At 52.5% G+C, this 24,545-nt stretch overlaps 1 protein-coding gene and 2 long non-coding RNA genes across 11 annotated transcripts in view; 1 reads left to right on the top strand and 2 right to left on the bottom strand.

Annotated features, from left to right (window-relative positions):
- Window positions 1-6,051, bottom strand: part of FBLIM1 (filamin binding LIM protein 1) — a 30,956-nt gene extending 24,905 nt beyond the window's left edge. Inside the window, exon 1 of one of the 5 annotated variants that reach the window (XM_030537356.1) lies at window positions 5,869-6,051. The gene's annotated coding sequence lies outside the window, so the exon portion shown is untranslated. Of the gene's footprint in view, window positions 1-4,529; window positions 4,614-4,736; window positions 4,823-4,903; window positions 4,984-5,868 lie in introns of those variants that run through there. The other 4 variants (XM_030537357.1, XM_030537359.1, XM_030537355.1 and 1 more) reach the window with 4 other exon arrangements.
- Window positions 6,052-8,106: 2,055 nt separating this feature from the next.
- LOC115636791 lies at window positions 8,107-23,716 on the bottom strand. 5 transcript variants are annotated; one of them, XR_003997056.1, is made up of 3 exons: window positions 23,652-23,716; window positions 17,916-18,050; window positions 8,107-13,441 (listed from the first exon to the last, which is right to left on the bottom strand). It is a non-coding gene; the product is annotated as an uncharacterized LOC115636791 (long non-coding RNA). The 5 variants fall into 5 exon arrangements; XR_003997057.1 differs by lacking the exons at window positions 17,916-18,050; window positions 23,652-23,716 and adding an exon at window positions 13,806-13,839 and having other exon boundaries at window positions 8,107-9,092; window positions 10,931-13,441; XR_003997058.1 differs by lacking the exons at window positions 17,916-18,050; window positions 23,652-23,716 and adding an exon at window positions 13,806-13,839 and having other exon boundaries at window positions 8,107-11,178; window positions 11,713-13,441.
- Window positions 18,049-21,363, top strand: LOC115636792. Its single transcript, XR_003997060.1, has 3 exons — window positions 18,049-18,493; window positions 19,364-19,437; window positions 20,750-21,363. It is a non-coding gene; the product is annotated as an uncharacterized LOC115636792 (long non-coding RNA).
- Window positions 23,717-24,545: the final 829 nt, after the last annotated feature.

The raw sequence follows: 24,545 nt of genomic DNA, 5'->3' as shown, positions 1-24,545 counted from the left end.
TTCGGGGAACGCGAGAGCAAGCTGGGGAAGGAGACCAGTTTGATTACCAGAGGCTTCCTCAGGTATGCTGGGATACCTGCTTATTCCACGGAGGTCAAGAAAGTGCTGGTAAGTGTCTATACTTGATTACCAGCGCTGGATCACCAGCGCTGGATCCTCTACACCCGAGACAAAACGGGAGTACGGCCAGCGCTGCAAACAGGGAGTTGCAGCGCTGGTGGTGCCCTGCAGATGTGTACACCTCCTAAGTTGCAGCGCTGTAACTCCCTCACCAGCGCTGCAACTTTCTGATGTAGACAAGCCCCTAGGGTCCTTTTTGGCTGGGCCGGCCCCCAGGAATCACCTTCCCCTCAGAGAGCCAGCCCCGCAAGAATGGGACCCAGGGCCCGCACTGCTCCCGCTCCATAGCACCATCTGGCTGTGTGGACAGAGCTCCAAACCAATCTAGCTATTAGAGACCAGGATGAGACTAAGTGAGGGGCGGATCATCCCACCCCGGCTGCTGGCCACTGTGGGAAGCAGCACACTGGGCTGGATGGACCTTGGTTCTGAGCCAGTCTGACAGCAACCACATTCCTATAACTGCACCCAGGCTTCCAGCTCAATAAAAGAGGTACAGGTCCACATCTCCCCTCTTCCTGGCCGCTGGGTTTCATTTAGGCTCTTACCAGACCTGACCAACCTCGGGCTCCACTGTCGGGGGTCTCAGGCCGGCTGCTTGGGAGAGACAAGCAGTGAGCCCCCGGAAATTCCTTCTATCTTTTGTAAACTTTCAGTTTTGGGGGGAGAATTTCAGGTTATTTCATGTTACCCATGAAATATGTGCTTTTATTTCTTTTTAGTACATTTATATTAAAAAAATACCTCAAATGACAGAATAGAAATCCCTACGCCCTGCCCTGCTTTCCTCTTTCTGCCCCACATCCAGCCCTGCTCCCTGCCCTCAGGGTTCCCCAGGAGGGAGTTGTCATTGCAGCCTGGAGGGGGCAGGAGTGCATGGATCGGGCACCCCTGTCCCAGCTGTGGTGGCACAGACTCCCCCGGCCCCCATCCTGCTCACTACCAGGCCAGGCTGCAGGGGGCTCATTTCGAACTGCCAGCCCTTGGACGCCGATGCCACTAGCAGGGACCAGCCGATCCACAGCCAGCTCCGTGCACTTCTGTTCTCCACTGACAAAAACAGCCTGGAAAGGGTGCCCTGGCGTTGTGACCTGAGGCACTAGATCACAACGCCACTCACGCAAATTGGGCCAAATCTGAGTGAGCGGCGTTGCAACCAGGCTCATGAGGTCACACTGGTCGTCGGCAGGAGCGGAGGTGCACGGAGCTGGCTGCGGAGGGATGATTCCAGTGGCTGGCACCAGCATCCAAGGGCTGGAAATTGTGGCAACTATAAAAAAGGATTTTTTCATGTTATTCAGGGATCGACCCAGGAGCTGCAACTAAACCTGGCCACTGGCACTCTCCAGGTGGAGCGAGCACTCCAGGCTCTCAGGCAAGGTCAGCTGGTTACAGAATTCCTAACTACCCTCCACCCACAGAGCAAACCTAGCTGTTTAACCCTTGCTGGCTAGGGTAAAACCCTGTGGTAGAGGCAGGGGTTTCTTTCCCAGGGCTACCCGGGGGAGCGAAGGGGGAAAGGCTGTCAGGCCACAAGCTTTCTTTTCCGAGCCCTTACAAGCCACTATGCTTCATCACAGGGTGAGCCTATGCTAAAGCCAGAAACCACAGCAGGGGCATCAGAGGCAGGAAGCAGCTGGTGGTGCCGCTGGTCCTTTCGATGGTCTAGCAGGTTCCTGCTTGACATAACCGTTTTGGTGTGTCCACCTAGCGTGCTTTGCAACCATGGCTGAACCAGTGCATTCTGGGAGTCTTGAAACACCTATCCCATAGGGCCCAGCACGAGGGTGACCACTCACGCATTCCCAGAATACCTGACATTCCGGTGCCTGCCTGCCCCAACCACCATTTAGAGCACCTTTACGTTATAACAAAAGTTCTGCACACCAATCAGTTCTAGCACCGACGGCATGGGATGGAGCACTGGATTGTACAGCTCCTCCCTTACTGATTGGCCAAGCTAGGCTGGAAACCACTTCATCTGGAACCATGTTTATGCAGTGCCCTGCCCAGCCCCCAGGGGCAAAAACTGCATCTGGCATTTATTCTCAAAGGAAACCGAGAGAGGAATGGAACAAAACACTCAGGCCTCCCCAGATTTTTCTGCTTTGCCTTTCAGGAAGAAACAAGGCACAAGAAAAGTGGAGTCTCCTGCCATTGATGATTTTGCCTGACTGCAGTCGGCTGCTCCAATAATCCTGGAATAGGCCCTGCAGCTAGAGCAAAAAGAGCCTGTACTCATCCCCACCGGTACTGGGGATAAACACTTGTGCTCAGCCTCAGAGGGGAGTCAGTCAATACAACTCGACATCCTAGGCCATGGCAGGGCCCGTGTGCTCGTGATCCCTAGCGTTAAAAACCAACCACTGCCCCCCTCCACCCTCAGTCCGTCTGCCCATGTTCTCACACTGGCACCCATCACCATTGCATCAGGGCGCCTAAGCATCTGTGCGTGGCAGGAAACAGACCTCCCCTCCCACAGAGTCCTTATCCTGAGTCCCTCCCCTCCAATCCCCATGCAAGGTGCCCTGCTGCTGGAATACCAGCACTTCACAGGGGACATACCACGTGCACAAGAGAGGTGGGGGGGTCCTCTGGGGGGGGCCCTCCCACAATTTATCACACAAATCCCCAATAACTTCGGAAGGATGGCCCAGCATCTTGGGTATTAGCCTGGGACTTGAGAGACCAGTGTCAATTCCTTGCTCTGCTACAGACTGCCTGTGGGACCTTGGGCAAGCCAATGGGAGGTAAGAATCTAAATCCCTTGGTGGAGCTGTGCCTCAGTTTCCTCTCTGTACAACAGGGATAACAGCCCTGCCAGACCTTGCAGGCTAAATCCCTTAGAGTGGGGGACATGCTCAGATAGCAAGGCAATGGTACCAGATTTGTATCTTATCTAGAGATTAGTTACACAGTGATTGTGTGTTAAAGGCTCCTGTGACTAAGCACCTGATTAAGGTGGGGAAAGAAGGGTGAGGCTCTTACCTCCGGGAGAGTCTGTGAAAGCAAACTAAGGTTATTGAAGACTATCTCATGGCCAGGCTCCACCCTACTACTTAAACCCTAGCCTTGGCAGCCATCAGATTTCTCCCTAACAAGCCAAGTTGCCCCTTGGCTACTGAACGGCTAGGCTGGCTGGACAGAGCATGCAGGGCACCGAGGGACTAATATGAACCATATGCTGGTTACATTCCTCATTGCAGAGCTCACGGCTTCCTCATGCTCCACACAGCAACGTCCCCTCCTTCCTAGGGGAATCAGATACCAACCAGACAGGCGGGTCAGAAGGTTATCAGCCCCCTTAAAGGATGGAGGGAGACAGCCTGCAGAGCCCAGCCTATTAGCTCACTGCAGCTGCTGTTTGGATGGGGTCTACTGCAGTGACTGGATGTGTTATAGGTCTCCAACCCAACAGGGACTCCCGATCAACAACTAAGGGATCTCTTGGGGGCTGCGCTGGCTCTGCTGGGGTCCTCCTAGCCTGGGAAGGAAGCCTGTCTCCTGCCCACTGGTCAGTGCCGTTGTGCCCCAGGGGCAGTTATTACAGCACAGTGGGCACGTTCAGCCTGCCCAGTGATCAGCTCCTGGCACTGACAGTCATGCTCAGATGCACCAGGCCCCCAACAGCCCGGGGAGCTAACACCTGCCTCCGGCGCACGCTTCATGACAGTCGCAGCAGCATGTCAAGCGTCTTCAGCAACCCCTCCAGCACGGGCTGGAATGGGACAGCTGAGCCCCCCAGATGCAGCATCCAGCTAATGGAACAGCCCATGTAAAGCAGCTGTCCCATAGCCCCGCACTCCCCAGGCACTGGATGGGGACTACAGATGGCTCCTATCTCTGCCCCGCCAGTGTGTGTGCTGGGGGGGAATGGACTAGATGATCTTTGAGCTGCACCCAAACAGTGATCCCATAATATAACCTCCAGTGCCTTCCGCTGGGTGAGGACAGCCACCTAAAGACCGGCCCCCACTGTGCCACACAGCCCGCCCCCTCAAATCCCGGGGCGCTGAGACAGGAGCCTGCCCCCCCCCCGCAGTCACTCCAGCAATATCGCCTGGCTGGAGCAATGCGCAGATCTGAAAAACAAAGGGTTAGACAAAGGAGTCCTACAATAAACACAGCCCGGGGAAGGGGGGGGTCCTGCCCAGCCCCCTGGCGGGTAACACCCCCCCCCGACTCCCGGCCGCTTTCCTAGAGTCTAGACGGGAGCGCTCGCCCCCCGCCGGCGCTGCCCCGCTCCGATCAGCCCCACCCGCGGCCTCTCCATCTGCCCGCGCTGCGACCTGGCCCGCCGGGTGGGTCCCCGCCCGGGTGCCAGGCTGCCCTGCGGCCCCTGCCAAGGCCGGGAGGCGGCCGAGGGGGGCAAAGCCCCGCCCCAGCCCGGCTCCATTGTCCCCCCTCACCTGGGCTGGCGGGCGGCTGCCCGGGGTCCCTCTCGGCTGCGTGCGCCGGTGCCGGTCCCTGGCGCTGCGCGGCGCACGGCTGCCCGCGGGCCCTGGCGCTCCTGCCCGGCCGCGCCTCCCGCGGGGGGTCGGGGAGCCAAGGCAGAGCCGCCCCACTGACATCATCGCCCCTGCCCCCCCGCCCCCCTTCCTCGCCCGCCGCTTTACCATAAAAGGTGAACGGCTGCGTGGGGAATTGCGCGGCCCCGCAGGAAACCGGCCGGCCCGTCCTTCACCTGCCCACCCGCGGCGCGTCCCCCCGCGCCCCCTGCACCGCGGCGCCACCCCCGCAGCCGGCTCCTTCCCTCCCGCCGCTGCCCAGACGCGCTCGCCACCTGGTTCCTTTGTTTCGCTCTTTGGATCCGTTTCATTTTAAATCCCGGAGGTTTGGCGGGGCTGGGCGGGACAGGGGCTGGCAAAGAAAAGGCTCCATGCAGGCACCAAGGGTGATTCATTGGGGCAGAGCTGGGGGGAAGGGAGAGGGGCACTAATTCCCCCTCCCCCCAAGATCTAAGGAGAGATCTACATGAGAAAGTTGCACAAAGGTGCGATTTTAAACCACTTCAATTAAGTTAGTGCCAGAGGCTCCTGGACAGGTATTTCAGTTTTCAGCAGGCTGAGGTCAGTTTGTCTTTTAAATCCATTCCTAACTGATTTGACAGTTCTAGAGTCAGGGCCCGCGCTTCCATTTAGGCGACCTAGGCAGTCGCCTAGGGCACCAGGATTTGGGAGGGCAGCATTTTGCGGCCCTCGGCGGCCATTCGGTGTGTGTGTGTGGGGGGTCCTTCTGTGCTCCGGGTCCTCAGCAGCAATTCTGCGGCGGGTCCTTCACTCACTCCGGGACCCGCTGCTGAAGTGCCCCCAAGACCGGGAGCACGGAAGGACCCCCCCCCGCCACCGAATTGCCACCTACTGGGAGCGTTGAAGGACCCCCGCCTAGGGCACCAAAAACCCTGGCGCCGCTCCTGTCTAGAGTATGAAATTATGTCCAGCTAAGTGACAGACATACACTCCCTGCAGTTATTACATCACTTGTGCACGTCCACACTGCGCTGTTTGGGTCTGCAGTGCACGTCCTCGCTAGGGGGGTTGGTATTGATGCAGACAGCGGTGCACTGGGGGTGGCTATTCTACTGGGTAACTCATCACCACTGTAGCACAGGGTGTTTTGAGAAGGTTTTACAATGCCTCATGGGGCCGAAAGAAGTCACCTAGGGGTGATTGGCAACATGGGCTCAACTTCCCATAATGCAGTGTTCTCCATCCCATAATTTCATCTGCATCCCATAATGTTTCGCACCTCTGTTCAAAATCACCCAAACAAACCCGTGTGTCCCTTCTTGCTGTCCGCCATCTGCAACAGGACCATGGATCCCACACAACTCTTCACTATTGTGCTGAGCGTTGCAAGCCAAGGGTGCCTGATCCTGCAGTATTTGCAGAGCTGCAAGGGGAGCTGCCAGAACATGATTTCCTGGAGGCTAGATTGTTGTGGGACAGAGAAAGAAACAAGTCATGGTTGTTGGCGGCGCTCACGGAGCAGCTTCTGTTGGTGGAGTGCTGGTTCCGGGCCCAAGAAACAAGCAGTGACTAGTGGGATCACATTGTCGTACAGAATGACGAGCGGTGGCTGCAGAACTTGCAGATGTGCAAGGTCTCATTCCTGGATCTGCGTGCAGAGCTCGCCCCAGCCTTCCAGCGCAGCAATGCCAAAATGAGAGCTGCACTCATAGAGAAACAAGTGGCAATCGCACTGTGGAAACTTGCAATGCCAGATTACCGACTGGAGTCAGGAAATCCACCGCAGGGACTGTTGTGGTGCGAGTGTGCAGGGCCATTGTCATAAACAGATAGTTAAGGGTTAATGTCTTTTTTACCTGTAAAGGGTTAACAAGCTCAGTGAACCTGGCTAACACCTGACCAGAGGACCAATCGGGGGACAAGATACTTTCAAATCTTGGTGGAGGGAAGTCTTTGTTTGTGTTTTGTTTTGTTCTTTGTTCTCTCTTGGAGCTAAGAGGGACCAGACCTGCAACCAGATCTGTCTCCATTCTTTCTAACACAGTCCCTCATGTTCATAACAGTAAGTACTAGCTAGAAAAGGCGGATCAGTTTTTGTTTGTTTTCTTAATTTGCAAACGTGTATTTTTCTGGAAGGATATTTTACCACTGTTTGCTGTAACTGGTACTTAGGCTAGGGGGGGAAGGAGTCCCTCTAGTCTATGTATAGCTGATTACCCTGTAACATTTTCCATCTTGGTTTTACAGAGATAATTTTTACTTTTTCTTTCTTTAATTAAAAGCTTTCTTTTTTCAGAACCTGATTGATTTTTTTCCTTGCGTAAGACTCAAGGGGATTGGGTCTGAACTCACCAGGGGATTGGTGGGGGAAAAGGAGGTGGGGGGAAGGTTAATTCCTCTCTGTTTTAGGATCCAAGGAGTTTGGATCAGTGTATCTCTCAGGGAAAGTCTGGGAGGGGGAAAGGAGGGGGAATGCTTTCTCTCTCTCTGTTTTAAGACACAAGGGATTTGGGTCTTGGGTCCCCCAGGGAAGATTTTTGGGAGACAGGGAGTGTACCAGACACTGGAATTTCTGGTTGGTGGCAGCGCTATCAGATCTAAGCTAGGAAATAAGTTTAGAGGGGTACATGCAGGTCCCCACTTTCTGGACGCTAAAGTTCAAAGTGGGAATATTACCTTGACAGCCATGAATTGCCTTCTGCTGCGCAGGAGTGTTACTCTGGGCACTGTGCAGGACATGGTTGGCTTTGCAGCAATGAGGGTCCCAAACTGCAGTGGGGTGATAGCTGGCATGCATATCCCTATTTTAGCACCACAGCACCTTGCCACAGAGTGCATCAACAGAAAGGGCTGCTGGAGGCTTTACTAACACCAATGGGGGCTGGTCAGGGAAGGTGAGTGATGCACCTGCTTTAAGAACACAAGACTGTTCAGAAAGCTGCATGCAGGGACCTTCTTTCCTGACTGGAAGATTACTATCAGCAAGGTTGAAATGCCAACAGTGATCCTGGGAAACCCAGCCTACCCCTTGGTCCCACAGCTCATACCAGCCACCTCAACAGCACCAAGGAGAGATTCAACTACAGGTGGAGTGGGTGCAGAATGAGAGTTGAATGTGCCTTTGGTTGGCTGAAGGGTCGCTGGTGCTGCCTGCTCACGAGATTGATGTCAGTGGGAAAAAAAGGTCCAATGGTTGTAGCTGCCTGCTGGGTCCTGCATAATAGCTGTGAAGCAAAGGGGGAAACGTTTCCACCGGTGTGGAAGGTGGAGGTGAAGTGGCTGCCTGCTGATTTTTTGCCAGGCACAAGAAGAGCTCAGTGTAGAGCTATTTGGTGCAGGGAGTCAGAGTAGTGTGTGTTGCTGTTGTGTGCTCTGCTTGGCCTTGCTCTTCTGCAGCGCTGTATGACCCCTTGGGGGAGTGCTGTGTGGGCAGTAATACAACACTGCCAGTACCCCTCTCGATGCTGTCTGTGAATGATGTCAGTGCCAGCCAGCATAGGCTGTGAATAAAGATGAATGATGTTTCCAAAACCACGGTTTTATTGCATAACACCGTGGATAGAAACTCATTTATAACGTAATAAATGAAGGGGAAAAGACCAGTCATTTCTATTTCAGATGCACAAATGCTGAACTGTGAAAGACACGGTTGGCATATGTGCGGCTGTGACTGTCTGTACTCTCCCCCAGAGTGGAGTGGTAGGAGTTGTGCAGCAGCCCTGGACGCCCCATAGAAGGCAGAGGTGTGGGGGGTGGAATATAGGGAGGTCCTGATATGCAGTTCTCTAGAGGCTGCAGCAAGGCAGGCAGGCATTGTAGACAGCGAGAGGCTGTGCCTCTCCAAACAGCCTAGCATGGCCCTGCCCATTCTCTGCCCCCAGGCCAGGCCCCCTCCTGCAGTTCCCAGTGCTCTGCCCTGGCTGGCCTAGGCTGGCTGGCCTGCCTCCCACAGGGACTTGGCAGATGGTGCTGGCCCAGCCGACCAGCACTCCAGGACTGGTCCCCGCGGCCATGCAGCCTGGCGCATCGGGGCTGGGGCCAGAAGCTGCAGTGGGGGTGCTCTGGGCTCCTGCAGGGGAGGGGGCAGATGGGGAGGGTTATGTGCTTGGGCACAAGGGGAGGGGTCGGGGGTAGCCTCCCCCAACAGCCGGGTCATCAGCCACCCATGGGCAGCAGAGGGAAGTGGGCAGAGGATTGTTGAACTTGCAGGTCCACCAGAGTCAGCAGCATGTCTGTCTGCTGCCTGAGAAGCACAAGCAGTGCCTGCTGCACATCCCTCTACTTCTCCTCTCTGCTCTGCCCCGTCCATGTTGTCTGCAAGGGTGAACCTCTCAGCCCTGTGCTCGTTATGTGAAGCACTGGAGACTTGCAGGATCTCTTGGGACATGTCTTCTCCAGTCCTCTTCCTTCTTCTCCTTAGCTGGCTCAGCCATTCTGCTGGGGTGGCCATGGGGGGCTGGGCAGGGGGGGTCTCCATCCACATTTCCAGCTGCTGAAGATACACTACACAGAGGTACCGTTGTCAGTGTATTCATAACAAGTAGAAACTTAAGATACAACTTGTGTGGATCAAAGGGAGTGAGTTCAGTAAGCACTACACTCTCACGTCTCCTTGGGACCGACCCAGCGCCAGCCCTGATGAGTATGGCCCTGGGGCAGGCAGTGAATCGGGGAAAATGAGCAAGGATAGCTCATGGGCATGTGTGTACAGGGCAACTGAACTGAATACTGGCACCATTTTCAACGGGTGCTGGTGGTTTTAACTAATATCCTCAGGAGTGAGATAACGGAGGCTGAACGGATCAGCTCCTGCAAGTGCCAGTGTGCCACCCGGGTTCACATGCTGCTAGTCTGTGTGCTGCAGTGGTTCCCACCGAAGTACTCGCTGAGTGGTGTGGCCCCGGGGACCAGCCCTGGAGTGCATGCAGCACCGCAAAATGATCTGCAGTGAGAGGCAGCCTAAAGGAAGTGACTCAGTGAGGAGGCAGGGGGCGGGGGCGGTGTGTAAGAGACCATTCCAGAAACGAGTAGCCCAAGGAAGAGCGACCCAGCTGCAGAGGGTCATGGGAAAGATGAGTGAGTCCACAGAGAGGTACAGCTTTAAAAGAGATCTGCAGGAAGCCAAGAGAAGGTGGCGCAGGAGGTGGCTAGGCATGGACTGGAAGCCAGGGAAGGTGACAGAGGATGATGGGGAGGGGATGGACAGAAAGCCAGGGAAGGTAATGGAGGGTGATTAAGCAGGAAGCCAGTAAAGGGGTCAGAGGATGGGTGCTCCAGGGGTGCCACTGGCCAGCACAGGGTACTTATAAAGCTGCGTAAGCTGGGATAATGCGGGGGTTGAGTCTGAGCGCTACCCGGAGTACAGTATTTTGGGGAGGAGTGCGGTATAACAACCCAGAACAGAACAGGAGGGGAGGGAGCAGGGGGAGAGATGTATGGAAAGCCAGAGCAGGTGGCTGAGGACGAGGGGACAGATGGGTAATGGGGCAATTCTGGTTCTGTCTGCTGGGACAAGGCTGGCTGCAGGCAGCACTTGGGGCTCTTGGAAATTTAGATTAGGTTCCCTAAATACAAATCCAATATGCCATCAGCATGTCCTCTGCAGAGCTGTCGATTTCCTATCAACGCTTCTCTGGTCTGACCAGACGGGCTTGGACCCTGTCTCTGCAGCGTGTTGGCAAATGCGTGTATGCTAACAGCCCATTCACCGTCCCTCACCCTGGGCTGCCCTGTGAGCAGCCGCCCGTCAGAACCCCCGTCTGCAGCCAGCAATCGCACTGACTAGTCAGAAACAACAGCTCTCGAAGTCAAAGGCGCATCCCCCAGCTAGGCGCCGCCCGCTAGCTCACTCTTGTGCTGCCAGAAGGTTTTTTTACCCTCAAAGGCCAAACCCTTCAATCCTCACTCAGCATCACGCTTCCTCCTGACAGCACCGGGAGATTTGCTGGAGGCTGACGTGCTGGATTTGGCTCCATATTTGCAATAGCCTCTTCGAAGCGGATGATAATGGGAGAGACAGTCTGGGCTGCTGGTTAGACATGAGGGGTGGGATCATTCCAAACGGACACAGGAGCATTTAAAGGGAGCTCAAATTGTAGTGCCCCTCCCACTCCCAGAGCAGTCTCCTTGTAAGAACCAGTTATAATTGGGGGGTGGGGAGGGAGTGGGCAGAGGGCTTCCCCACTAGGATGACTGGGGCAGCTGATTGACTGTTAGCATCTGTTCTCAGACAGCCCTGCTAACAGCTAAGCCACAACCACATGCAAGGCAGAGGGGAAACCCAGCAGCACCGTCTAAGCCTGTGCATGGGGGAAGAGATCAGGAGTCCAGCCTCACTGTACCTGTGTCCATGTCAACGGACAAGCAGTAAGTGCTCCGCTCAGACACCCCCGGGGTTAGCGCTCCTGAGCCGGGAACTCAGGCGTCTGGTTCCTGTGCACGGTCAGTTTCTTTGTCTCCTTTGAGGAGACGCTGGTTTCCTCTGAGCTGCTGGAAGCTCCTGCAGGACCCAGCATACTGCCTGCATCCCTGGGCCTAGTCTTCCCCCAGAGCAGGAGCGGCGCGGGCAGGGATAATGCTCCTGCTCCAGCTAGCAGGGAAAGGGTAAAACAAAAGGCAAGTTCTGGGCTCCCTCAGCCTCTGCCAGTAGCTGGCCCCACCCTGCGAGCCGGTGCAGCTGGGCCCCGAAGTCTGGCCCTCAGCTCTCCCAGCCCCCTCACTGGGGGTGAAAGCCCGCACTGGATCGCTCTGCCCACCAGGCTACAGACCTGCTCCTTCGGGATGGGTGCCAAGGCCAGCTCTGCTCCGGCCCATGCTCACATGAGGGCTGTTGCTCCATGGTGCACCGCTCCCCACGCCATGTCTGCCCCTGCACCTCCCCAGCCCCACTGCGTGGGTGGCCCCTGGGCCACTGGCATTGCAGGGGCCAGGATTTCAACCCCACTGAAATGGGGATTCTAGCAAAGCACATCCATGCTCAGCAGTGGCATTCATGAAGCAGGTCGTAAAGATACTGCGTTACCACGGGTTGGGAGTGGGATGGGGAGGTCATGCTAGGAGGCCAGGACAATGCACTCAATGACTAAAGCCTCGTCTGAGCTGCAGCAGCCCTCCTCTTCCTCACCTCTCTAATCCAGTGATCCCGCCCTCTGGCTGCACCTCCCAGCTGGGCAGGCCCGGACGACCTCTCTCTTGCTCCGGGCGTTGGTTCGGCTGGGAGCTGGGTCCCCTGCAGCCTGCCCAGATGAACATGCTTGAGAGGGAGCTGAAGCTACTCCAGTGTAGTGTGGCGAGTCTGGGGTAGGAGCTCTGCCATCTGGCCAAGGAGCTTACGCTTCCGGCAGGAAAACAGGCTGTTCCCTGCCTTGCCTCCCTGTGGGCCCTGGTGGATAATAGCAGGGATAGATTAACCCTTTCTGCTGCCAGAGGCTGAGACCATGGCACGCCAGCCTGCTCTTCCGAGAGGCAAGATCCTGAGGAGGCGGCAGTGGCAGGGGATAGGGGCAGGCAGGGGATGCGAACATGACAGGGATGGGTTTGTATGCCTGAGGGACACAAGGAAAGCAGGCGTTACGCGTGGAACCCTTGGCGACATGCATCAGTGCAGGGCCCTGGCACGATCTGTGGAAGCCAAATCTAGCTAAAGGTGCTGGATTTCCTGCTCCGAAGGAAACGATGAGTCGTCTAGGATTCCCTTTTCTCTCCTGACCACTGGGTCCTGCCCCAGCAGTAACTGCAGTGAGCATAGCTGAGTGTGGGGTGGCGGAATTAACATGGGAAAACAAAGGCCATAGATGGTGTCTTAAAATACAGGCTCACGAAGTGTTATTTCTACCGCTCCCCGGCTCGGTCTGTGCCCAACAAAGGAGGCAGCTGAGCTAGAGGAAGGTTTATTTTCCCCAGCCAGTGAACGGACCCTGGTTTCATTCACTAACAGCTCAGGGCTGAGTCTGGGCTTTTGGCTGTTGTAACACCACGTCTCACATTGCTGCTTTACGTCAGTTCACAAGGATGGATGAGTCAGTGGTCACAGCCAGGTTCAATTCCCTGCTTTGCCACAGACTTCCTGTATGACCCTGGGTAAGTCACTTAGTCTGGGTGCATCAGTTCCCCTCTGGGGATAATAGTCCTGCCCTGGCTCGCAGGATACAGCCTTTACAGATCAGGGCACTCAGATCCATGGCAAGGGGGGTCAGATAGAACTAACGGTGCTGCAAGTGCTAATCCAGGAGGTTCCAAACCACACCCAGGAAGAAACCTTCCTTTCCTACGGCAGGTTTGTGAAGGGGCCGCCCTCCCATTCGCAGCTGTGTTCATGAAGTCGAGTTACAACACCACGAAAACCTTTGGTCTCTGACAAATCCCCTGGTGAGCTCTGCGCTGTGCAGGGGGCACCCTAATCTGCTCTCACGCCTGCTGGGACCAGCTCAGAGCACACAGTCTCCCTGGCTGTTGGTTTACACTGTGGTAACTGCACTGGACCCATCCTGGGCCCCCCCCTTCCTCCTGCCCAACTTTGCATTGTTCCTGCAGCGTCTCTCGATTGGTTTTCTTTGCCGGGGTTTTGACAGGATGCAGCTGGAGTGGAGCTGAACTGTGTCAGCTGTTGACACTAGATTGATTAGTCACCTCTATGGCTCTGGCTGCCAGAAACTGCTCTGTCTGGTTAGGAGCAGCCAGTTCCCACAGGGCTTGATTCTTGTCTCTGGTGACAGTGATGAGGTCAAGGGAAGCTTGCTAAACCGCCAAAGGTTTGGTTCTGCAGAGATGGAGATGGGGCAGGTCCAGAGCCCATAAGGAAAGAAGGCACTGCAGGCAGGACTGGGCAAGTAATGGACTTCTTGGTTCACTGGCTACTCAAAACCAAAAAGAAAAAAAAATGTAGATTTTTTTGGCAAGTCAAAAGTTAAAAAAAATTGAGTTGAACAAAACGTTTTGTTTAGATGTTGAACAGGTTTTAAACTTTAAAGAAACAATGAGCATTTCGAAACAGACACTTTGAATTGAAATTTTTAAAATTTGACTGATTCTGGAATTTGGGGATGGGGTGGATGTTTCTTTTTTCCCCCCAGTCAAAACAGATGTGAATTTGTTAAGTGTTTTGGGGTCACCGAATCTGCACTTTTGTCTGAAAAAGTTTTGGTTGAAGAGTTTTCCCCAGTTCTCCCCACAGGTAGGTGGTGCTGTGCAGGGGTGAAAGTAACTTAAAGGACTTACCGGTACTCCAGAGTCCTGCGGAGGGGGAGGGGCCTCAACTGGAAGAGGCGTGGCCTCTATCGGAAGAGGTGGGGCCTTTAAATCCTGGGGCTGTTAAATCAGGATTTAAAGGGCTCAGGGATTCGGCTAAAGCGAGGAGCCAGGCCCTTTAAATTAACCCCGGAGCTACCAGCTGCAGAGGCAGCTGGGAGCCCTGGGGTTTGGGCAGGGGTGAAAGTAATTTACATTTCTTACCCATATGGTCCAATCGCACCCACCTCTCCTACATACTTCATGGATCCCTCCCTTTGCATGACATAGATAGAGAAAATAAAGCTACTATTACTACTACCAGCACTGTCTGTAATAAAACTTTACTATTGGAATAAGCCTGAAAAAGTGAAAACTCACTGTCACATTTTTCTCTGTGTCTTCCCTCCTCCTCCTCCAGCCAGGCTGCCCATGCTAGGCTCTGTGCTTTCTGCCTGTCTGTCATTCAGCAGCTGCTGCAGAGGCTTCCCTTTAGCTTGCAGCAGGGAGACTGCCTCCTGCATAAGAACGGTTTAAACTCAGTTGTTCCCTGATGGTTCAGCCCCCAGGGTTAAGAGAGGTTTCTGGCCTCTTTGTTAATTTCACTCCCAGTTGTTGTGGGGGAGGGGGAAGCTGTGTGTGACCATGGCAGGGGCAGTTCTTTTCTGCCCCCTGGATGAGGGGATCTCCAGTACTACTAAAATACAATAGTAGGGGCCGGTTGCTGGGGTCGGGGCAGTCAGTGGCAGGCTGCAGCTGCATTGTTTGTGACCCACACATTCATACATACTGTATGTATGTGTATGAATGTGTCACAAACAATGCAGCTGCAGCCTGCCACTGACCAGCAGCGACCCCAGCAACCAGCCCCTGCGGGCTGCTGCCTGCAGAGAACCAGCAGGTGCCGCTGGGCTGGGTCTGCCAAGGAGTAAGTAACCAAGGCAAAAACCACAGCCAGCCAGGGAAGGAGCCAGGAGGCGGAGGGGAAGAGGAAGGGAAAGTCAGGGGTGAATGAAGGACAACTGGAATAGCCTTCATGAAATATACAAGATATTTAAAGAAAGTTTTATCAATTTCAGCCTCTGCACTCTGCAGACAGGACAAAACAAAAAGAGATCTGAGATTGCACCCGCTTTCCTAAGGACATTTCAGGTGTTTAAATCAATATAGAAAGAGGGTGGATTGGAATGAAAACTACTATTTCTTTCAAAGGAAGCCCAATAATTTTGCTGAATATTCAGTTTTCCCTTCCAATCCCTTTGTGGTTTTGTCTATGCGGCTATTTGCTTTCCCTGTAAATCTTTAGTTGCTTTAGCAAAATTGCTTTGCCCAAAATAAACCCTCATCATGACACATCTTTCCTCCATGTTCTCCATGTTTGTGTTTTTTTTTTTAAACAGTAACATTTCAAAGAGGATCTGCAAGCAGTTTGGCATCACAACCATGATCCTCGCTGGGGAGGGAATGGGATAGATTTGAACTTGGAAATGGTTCCCGATTTTGATTGTGTTCAGGAGATCCCCTCATCCCGGGGGCAGAAAAGAACTGCCCCTGCCATAGTCACACACACCCAACAACAACTGGGAGTGAAATTAACAAGGATGCCAGAAACGGCTCCTAACTCTGGGCATTGAACCGCTCAGGGAACAGCTGAGTTTAAACTGTTCTTTTGCAGGCAGCAATAGCAGGCATCTCAGCCAGTCTACTGCCAGCTAGAGCCTAGAGGAGAACCCTTGCTGGGGGGAGTGGGGAGGAATTCAGAGCCTTGTCTGCAGCCTGGCTGGAGGAGGCGGAGGGAGGAGACGAGAAACCAATGCGACAGTGAGTTTTCCCCTTCCACCTGCTTTTATTAGCTCAGGATTTAAGTTATGCAGCCAAATGCTTGTATTGTTGTGTTATTAGTAGGAGAGATTCCCCTCATCCCCAGGGGCTGACAGGGACTGCCTCTGCCATGGTCAAACACACCCTCCCCTCGACCCCCTCCCCCCAGCTACTGTGAGTGAAATTAACAAGGAGGCCAGAAACCTAGCCCTGGGGGCTGAACCATCAGGGAACAGCTGAGTTCAAACTATTCTTATGCAGGGAGGAGGCTTCTCTTTCCCTCCCTCGGTCAGTCTCCTTTTCTTACTGGTCCTCTGTACCGGTGCATGCCAGCTTACTTTCACCTCTGGTGCTGTGAGGCCATTGGATCTCCTGTACTGAACAGGGCCAGCGCTTGGATGGGAGATGTCCTAGGAGAATCTGTGTGAAGCAGAAGGTCAAGAGGGGGCACTCTCCCTCTGAGCCACTGCCTGAGCACAGGGCAGCGCTGCGCTATGGAGCCATTGTCTTTCTGCTGAGATGCAAAGCAATGTCTGAGATGCTCAGAGGAAGATGCAGGCTTATGCAATCTCCCTCTCCCCAGACAGCTGTGCAGCAGGATGCTTTCCTGGCATAGGTCTAGGAGGGAGATCTGCTAAATCATAGACTTTAAGATCAGAAGGGACCGTTATGATCATCTAGTCTGACCTCCTGCACAACGCAGGCCACAGAATCTTACCCACTAACTCCTGTATCAAACCTGTGTCTGAGCCACTGAAGTCCTCAAATCATGGTTTAAAGACTTCAAGGTGCAGAGAACCTTCCAGCAAGGTACCCCACGTACCCCACGCTGCAGAGGAAGGCGACAAACCCCCAGGGCTTCTGCCAATCTGCCCTGGAGGAAAATTCCTTCCTGACCCCAAATATGTCGATCAGCTAAATCCTGAGCATGTAGGCAAGACTCACCAGCCAGACACCAAGGAAAGAATTCTCTGTAGTAACTCAGATCTCACCCCATCTAACATCCCATCAAAAGCCATTGGGCATATTTACTGCTAGTAGTCAAAGACGAATTCATTGCCAAAATTCAGCTATCCCATCATACCATCCCCTCAACTTATCAAGTTTAGTCTTGAAGCCAGATACGTCTTTTGCCCCCACTGTTCTCCTTGGGAGGCTGTTCCAGAACTTTACTTCTCTGATGGTTAGAAACCTTCATCTAATTTCAAGTCTAAACTTCCTGATGGTCAGTTTATATCCATTTGTTCTTGTGTCCACATTGGTACTGAGCTTAAATAATTCCTCTCTCTCCCTGGTATCTATTCATCTGATATATTTATAAAGAGCAATCATATCTCCCCTCAGCCTTCTTTTGGTTAGGCTAAACAAGCCAAGCTCTTTGAGTCTCCTTTAACAAGACAGGTTTTCCATTTCTCAGATCATCCTAGTAGCCCTTCCCTGAACCTGTTTCAGTTTAAATTCATCCTTCTTAAACATAGGAGACCAGTAATGCAGCATTCAAGTAATGAAAGTCAAAAAGTGCAGGAGTGGCAGAAGAGTGAAAGGAGGGTCCGCCAGCAGAATGCAGATCGCCGGCACCAAAGCATGGAGCACCTGCTAAGCATCATGGAGAGCTTCTGGCCAGGCTCCCTGCATTGACAGAGCCATTAGCAAGCACTGGTGGGCAGTGAGCCAGTATCCTTGTCAAAGCAACAGTAAAATGCAGTACACAGCACCTCCCTGCACTGGCTGGATGGCTCAGGGACATGCAGTGAAGCCTGGACTGCTCCCTTCCCCACGCTCAGGTTATCCGCAGGTTGTGAACCCAGGACATCCTGTTTTAGAGTCACAGATTTCAAGGCCGGAAGGAACCATTAGATTTTCTAATCTGACTTCCTGCATGGCACAGACCAGATAACCCTCCCCACAGTTAGCCCTGTAGACAGCCTGATATTTCAAACCGCAAACCTTCACTGCTTGGGCTCAAAGGAACAGGCCATTTAGCTCAGGGGCAGTAGCAGACCCATAAACCTCTATGCATGGCCCAGCCACTAGAGAGGGGTGAATAGCCACTCTGTTAGCATGGATTACACAGGGCAGAAAGGGCTGGCTTCTGTATGTTCCTGCTTTGGAGAGGGCACGCCATCCGAGCCTGTTGGTATTTCCACCGTCGCAGTTACAGGGTCTTCATCCCCCCTTGGGTATGTTCTCCCTGACAGCCTGGTATTTCGCTCCTTCATTTGCTGGTTTATTTCACTCCTCTGTCCCACTCCCATACAATGGTAACAGTAGCTTTACTACCTGCTTCGCAGATGCTGCTGCATAGCACGGATTTGTTTTGCTAGAATTTCCCCATGTCTTTGATCCTTGATTTCTGGTGTGCCGTATCTTTGGGAGTAGCCATTGCAGTGGGTGGACTGGCTGCAGCCGAGGATGCTAATCAACAAACATGGGACACAGTGGATGCATGAGGGTAAAACCCCCAACAACGACACCCTGCAATCCCATTACCACCAGCCTGTTAGCACAGGGATAAATGTTAGGAACTGAAAGGCCACTTTCCCAGCAGTGCGCTGGCTTCTGCAGGGCTCACAGAAATAAAACAGGGAGTTATGCATCCGAATATAGGAAGGAACAGATCACTGGAATAAGACCTACTTTTTTATGCAGTAACTTGTCAGCTTGTAGGTTTCTCCCACCATCTTTCTACACCAATGGGCCTCCACCAGCAGGTGGCGTGATCACACCACATGCCGTTCACAGTCCCAATGACCCTTACAGCAGAGGAGGCCTGTGTTCACACCAACGTGACATTGCACGAGGAGGCGTGCGAGGATGGACCGTGTGTGACCCAAAGCTGCTATCTCCAACTATCCTGAGTAAGTCTGCTATGGCTATGTGCGCCATCCAATTGCACATGAACAAGTCTGCACTCTGATTGCCCAGGGCAAGCTGACATTTCCCGAGGGAAGCGTGTCTCTGTATCGAGGCTTTTGAGGATCTTGCAGGCACAGTTCAATTCCTTCTCTCTCTTTCTCAACTGCTATTCCTAGCCCAGGCTCAAATCAAGTAATCAGGTATCAGGGGGTAGCTGCGTTAGTCTGCATCCACAGAAATGAGGAGTCTAGTGGCACCTTAAATGGATTTATTTGGGCATAAGCTTTCATGGGTAAAAAACTCACTTCTTCAGCTGCATGGAGTGAAAATTACAGATGCAGGCATTATCTCCCTTCTTGTGGTCTTGGGGTGAGAAGTGTTGTATTGTTGAGGGGTCAGGTTATTTTGGGTTTCTGCAGGAGGCTTTTATTTAACAGTTATGACAGCCACATGAGGGATGAAAACACAGCGGAGCTAGCTCTCCTGAGATATAGTGGTTTTTGTAAAGCTCCGACTGCTGGAATCAGGTTATCAGGTTATGAGCTGCAAAGCTTAGCTTACATTTTAAAAGTGCTCTCAGATTTAAAACTTTAGACAGTGACTGTGTGCGTGCTAGTGGTTAGAGCACTGCCCTGGGACTCAGGAGAGCTGGGTTTTATTCCCACCTCTGCCACTGACCTGCTGGGTGATGTTGAGCAAGTCACTGCCCCTCTATGCCTCAGTTTCTCCATCTGTATAATGGGAATAATGATCCTTTCTTCCTTTGTAAAGCGCTTTGAGAGCTATATGAGAGCAAGGGATTATTATTAATATTAAAAAAAAAACTGACACCAGGAGCCCAAGCCATCCCTGGCGTAAATCTGTTTCCACAGCACAGTCACCGCTCTGGTGGTTTACGACGTTTCCATTTCAGAGCCTTCTGCAAATCAACTCGGTGGCACTTCTGGTAAGTGGCTACAATAGCAGGCACTTCCTGCGCTGCCGCTACGGGAGTGGTGTTTACTTGCATCTGTGCCAAAGCTTTCGCTGCACCGGAAGAAAGGGCTGCGGTGTCTGCATCCGCTCGCTGCTCTTGGCTTGGGAAGCAGAGGGGTCATGCTCAAGGGCACAGGAAACACATGGGCCACTAAAAACAGGAACTAACTTGACCTGCTGTCTAGGGCTCCAGCCAGAGTCAAGTCCTTACAGGGTGACCAGATGTCCCGATTTTATAGGGACAGTCGCGATTTTTGGGTCTCTCATTTTTCACATCTGCAGTCTGGTCACCCTAACTCTTTAGCACTTCTCCAGTGCAATCCATCTATGGATCTCACAGGAGGACAAGTATTATCACCTCCCTACGAATGCAGCAGCTGAGGCCCCAGCCGTTAAGTGATTTGCTCAAGGTCACACAGAGAGTCAATGACAGACCCACAAAGAGAACCCAGGAGTCCTGAGGCCTACCCCTGCACTTTTGCTGCCTTCTTTGGTGTTTCAAATGAGTCCGACAAAATTGTCTTGGGCTTTTTGGGGGTAAAAGTCACCACCAAAAAGATTGCTGGCCACTGTGGTTTTGGGGGGGGATGAGTTGACTGGGAGGAAGGAAGGTCTTAGGCTGTAGCAATGCTCCTGTTCTGACACACATCACGTGTGCCCTTGGGCAAGTCACATACCCGGTCTGGGCCTCGGGTCCTCATCCCCACTGTGCAGATAACAGCCCTGCCCAGCTCCACAGGGATGTGAGAGGATAAATGCGCTAAAGATTGCAAGGCCCTCAGTTCCTATGGACAGAGGATGATCCATTATTAATGCCTTCTTGTGATGCATTAGAGCGAGTTCCTTTCTTACATGTTTGTAGTGTTACTGCGCTCTGTTAGCCACTCTGTCTCCCCCAACCCCAGAGGTGGCTGCATTGCAGTAGTGATGCACATAATTTCATCTTTAAAACTCTCTGGAAAACACAAAGGACAAAGTCCTCCATGGCCCTGCGAGACAGGAACTATCACTGTTACTCAGATGGGGAAACGAAGGCAAAGAGGCTAAATGAACATATCCAGAGGCCTCATAAGAGGTTAGTGGCAGAGTCAGCAGTAGACTGAGAGAGACTCTTATTTATCTGAGACTGGAACCCTGTCACAGGCCCAAGGATTCCCTCCCTCAAGGGGTCCCATGGGGAGGCAAATTAGCTTTGTATGTTGCTAACGTGGTTGCAAGCATTGCAAGGTATTTTGGGAGAGGGTCAAAGGTGTGTGAGTATGAAGTGGAAGATTCCTTTGCAGGTTGCGAAAGGCCAAAGAGGAAGGAGGAAGAGAGCAGAGAACGGGTTAACTTGACACTTCAGCGAGCTCTGTCTGAAGATAAGACGCTGGCCCTGGTCCAAGACCATGGGCTCAACAAGAAGTTTACAGCTGGATTCACATTTATCCAACTCCAGTCAGCCGTGAGAAAAGGAGAGCTGAGCTGAGCAGGGCTGCAAAGATTGCAAAACGAGCAAGATGGCGAAGGCCAACTGGGAGGAGTGGGGGAGAACAAAGTCTCTCAAGCTGGTGTTTTGGGAAAGCACAGCGAGCCCGTTTGGACTGGTACAAAGAGCACCAGGAGCAGAGGTCCCTGAATGAAACACCCCCCAAAAAACCCCAGGACTTAAAAACCTTCTCGAGAGCCAAAGCAAGTCGGAGATTACAGCGAACCCTGGACAACCTGTGCACGGGACAAGAACTCTCGTCCACCCTTCCTACGTTATACCCAGGCTTGGCCAGCCTCGGGTTGTGCATGTTTGAGTATGAAAGTGGGTTAGGGCTGGGGCACTAACTCTTTCTTTCTTCCTCTGAGTGACATGGGAGCATTCCCAGTGCTCACCACTGTTATTTTATTAATAAAGCTTTAAAATTTAGTCACTTGGGGTGCTCCTCCATCTCCTCCTCTAAAGATCCTGCGGCCTCAGCCTGATTACCTGACACCCTGGGCAGATTGGTAACATAGGTCTGTCACAACCCCATTGTGCCAGGCACTGCCCTGACACATAGCAAGAGGCCGGCTCCCCAGAGCGCTTACTGTCTACACAGAGAAAGGGCAGGGGGGGAAGAAGAGAGGTGAAATCACACAGCAGAGCCGGACATTGAACCCCCAAATTCTTGTGACTAAGAGGTAGGCCACGTTCGTGAGCTGGCAGCCTCTTGACTGGCAGGGCCTCTGCAGACCAGGGGTGCAAAGGGAGAGGAAGGGGGGCTGCAGAAAGTTGTGTTCGCCCAGCAGCTGTGCAGGGCAAGGGAGTCAGTCATGTTCCCTTTAATAGAAGGCGGTCGTTAGCGCTCTTTGCTTCTTGTGTGCAATGTGCAACCCCTCGTCCGCACCCCTGGCGGGGAGGGGAGAGAGGTTAGAGCAGGGCTGGACATTGTCCCATCCCATACGCCACCTTGTTTGTGCTTGGGCCAGAGCAAAGCCCCTGAGAAACTATCCACACCCTTCCCAGACAGGGTCCTCCTCAGCCCCAAGGAGACAGGGTCGAGCTAACACACTGGACAGGCTCAGGCCAGCTAACATCAGCCACTGACGCTGCCCACTCCCGTTTCAGCCTGGCCATCTTCCCACACTGGGAGGAGGCTGCTGACTGATCTCGGGAGCATCTCTGAGTGCTGGGAGGAAGGACCAGGTGACATTTTGGCCACACCCAAACCAGAAGACAGGCCTGTCCTAACACCAAAGCCAAAGGGGAGGCTCCCGAAACATCCCCACCCTGTCTATCTCTGGTACTTACGTGGAGCCGCTCACAATATTTAATGGGTTTATCCTCACACCCCCTGCGAGGCAGGGCAGGGCTATTATCCCCATTGTACAGATGGGAAACTGAGGCACAGGGAGGCTACAGGACTTCCTCATACAGGAAGTCTGTGGCAGAGCAGAGACTTTAACCCATGTCTCAAGTCCCAGGCTAGTTCCTGACCCACAAGGGCCATCCTTCCAGCCTACAGAGCCTGTGACGGTTCTCTGGGTCCCCAGGACTGCAAGGGAGGCTGCCTTGCCCTTGGTGGCTAGCTGTTAGCCACTCACGCACTTCTCTGATGGCCTTGGGATAGACATCGGAGCCTTGCATTATATCACCAGCTAACCAGCGAGGGTGGCAACTCCTTCCTGCTTGAATGGGCCGTCACCACAACAGATTAACCCATAGGGGCTAACATTTACCTCTAAGACCATAAAGCAGACTTCCAACATTTTTACATGATTTCTTGAGTGTTACCCATACACACATCTTGCAACGATCATGATTCTTGCTAAATTACAAGCTTTCTGTAGACACTTTACATGTTAGCCTTTGGATAAATCCCTGCAGGACATGTGTTGGGTGTAAAGAGTTTGTCAGGTCTGAGATGAGAGTTGTTTGCAAAGAACAGGGGACCCTTGCCAACTGAGCTCGGTCACTGTTGCGAACTGATGTTTTGGTTTGGGGTCTGTTTCTGGTTTTAGACATGAATAGCTTTCAAGTCTGATTTGGTTTAATCCCTCCATCCGCTACCATATTAAAACAGAGATTGGCTTAACCAGACAGTTTGGGTAATAAATACATACTCATTTAGTTTCTGCTAAACAGCAGACACATCATTTTTGCTTATGGTGAATGCACATCAAAAAATCACCGTTAGGGTTGTTGTAAACTTTTACCACCTAAATGGTTATTTTGACAGAAAACTGGGATTTCAACAAATGCATTTTTCACAATAGGTGTCTGTTTTCCACAAAACAAATTGATTTGTTTTTGGAAAAAAACAAACAAACAAACTCTGATCACCTCAACACCAAAAAATTTTGTACAAACCCAGAAATATTTCAATTGGACAATGCTATCCCATTGCCTCATGTCTCCATTTTCCACTATGGGCCAGGCTCCTGGATGAACTACATCTCCCATGTTGCACCATAGCCAGGGACTCTCCATGACACACTAGATGACTTCTCCAAGAGGGGAGTCCAGGGTGTATCATGGGGAACATAGTCCAACCAGGGAATGTATTAGGCACCTGACCTACAACACCCATGGGGCAACATTTCTAAAAACCAAAATATTGTGGATTTTGGCCAGAATTTTTGGTATTCAACTTCCTGCCACTAATCAACCTTATCCATCCCCATCTTCCATCGAGCTCTACTAACCATGCTGATAGGTAAAGCAACATTTCTCACCTCTCCACGCCAGAGCAATTGCAGTCTTTCTACACTGCAGGACCCAGCACTTCTCTTAAAGTAGCTGTACAAAGTCTCATTTTTATGGGCCTCAAAGGGGCGTGTGTCTACTGGCAATCACATGACCGTTGCACTTCTTAAAGAGACAGTGGGTTACCAAACATCTCTAATCTTGCCTTTAAAAAAACAGTAGTGGACTGGAACCTTCACTCCAAACCTCTTGGCATGTCAGGATATGCTGGAGTTTATGGAATCAAGTCCCTGGCTCTGAACCTGCTCCTACGGCGTTGAATTCAGGTTTGAACCAGCAGCAGAAGGGGCCTGTTTTACAGCTACAGGTCAGGTGCTGTCGTTCTCAGTACCTTTGTCCCAAGATGGCAGAAATCCCAGTAGGACAGTGGAGCTCCTAAGAGCCCCACCATTCAAGGTGGCAAATCTTGCAATATTTTCTTCAGTGCCTCTTGTGACATTTTTCCACCTGTCTAAGCTGAAATTTCATGAGATGTGCTTGTGAGCTTTTTGGCTCCTTTGGATATCAATGCAGACCTCTCACCCTGATTCAGCGTTAGCCCACTGCTGGAGTCTGGACCAGAGCCAAACATACCTTCTGAGTCCAGGGCCTAAGACATTGTATGTTACCAGTGACATATGGGCTGGATCAGTCTAGGTGTCAGAACAGCAGACTGGCATATAGGAGACCTGGATTCTAGCCTCAGCTATGCTACAGGCTCCCTGGGTAAACTTGTGCAAGTCATGTCATTGCATTGTGCCTCAATTTCCCCATCAGTAAGACAGGGATAAAAATGCTTTGAGATCCTCAGATGCGAGACGCAGTGCATGTGCACAGGACTAGTGTTGCCCGATGAGCTGGCAGGGGATATAAAGTCAAAGATT

Source organism: Gopherus evgoodei, chromosome 18 (genome assembly GCF_007399415.2).
Source record: "Gopherus evgoodei ecotype Sinaloan lineage chromosome 18, rGopEvg1_v1.p, whole genome shotgun sequence".
Taxonomy (NCBI): Eukaryota; Metazoa; Chordata; order Testudines; family Testudinidae; genus Gopherus; species Gopherus evgoodei.
This window is presented reverse-complemented; position numbering and strand designations above follow the sequence as displayed.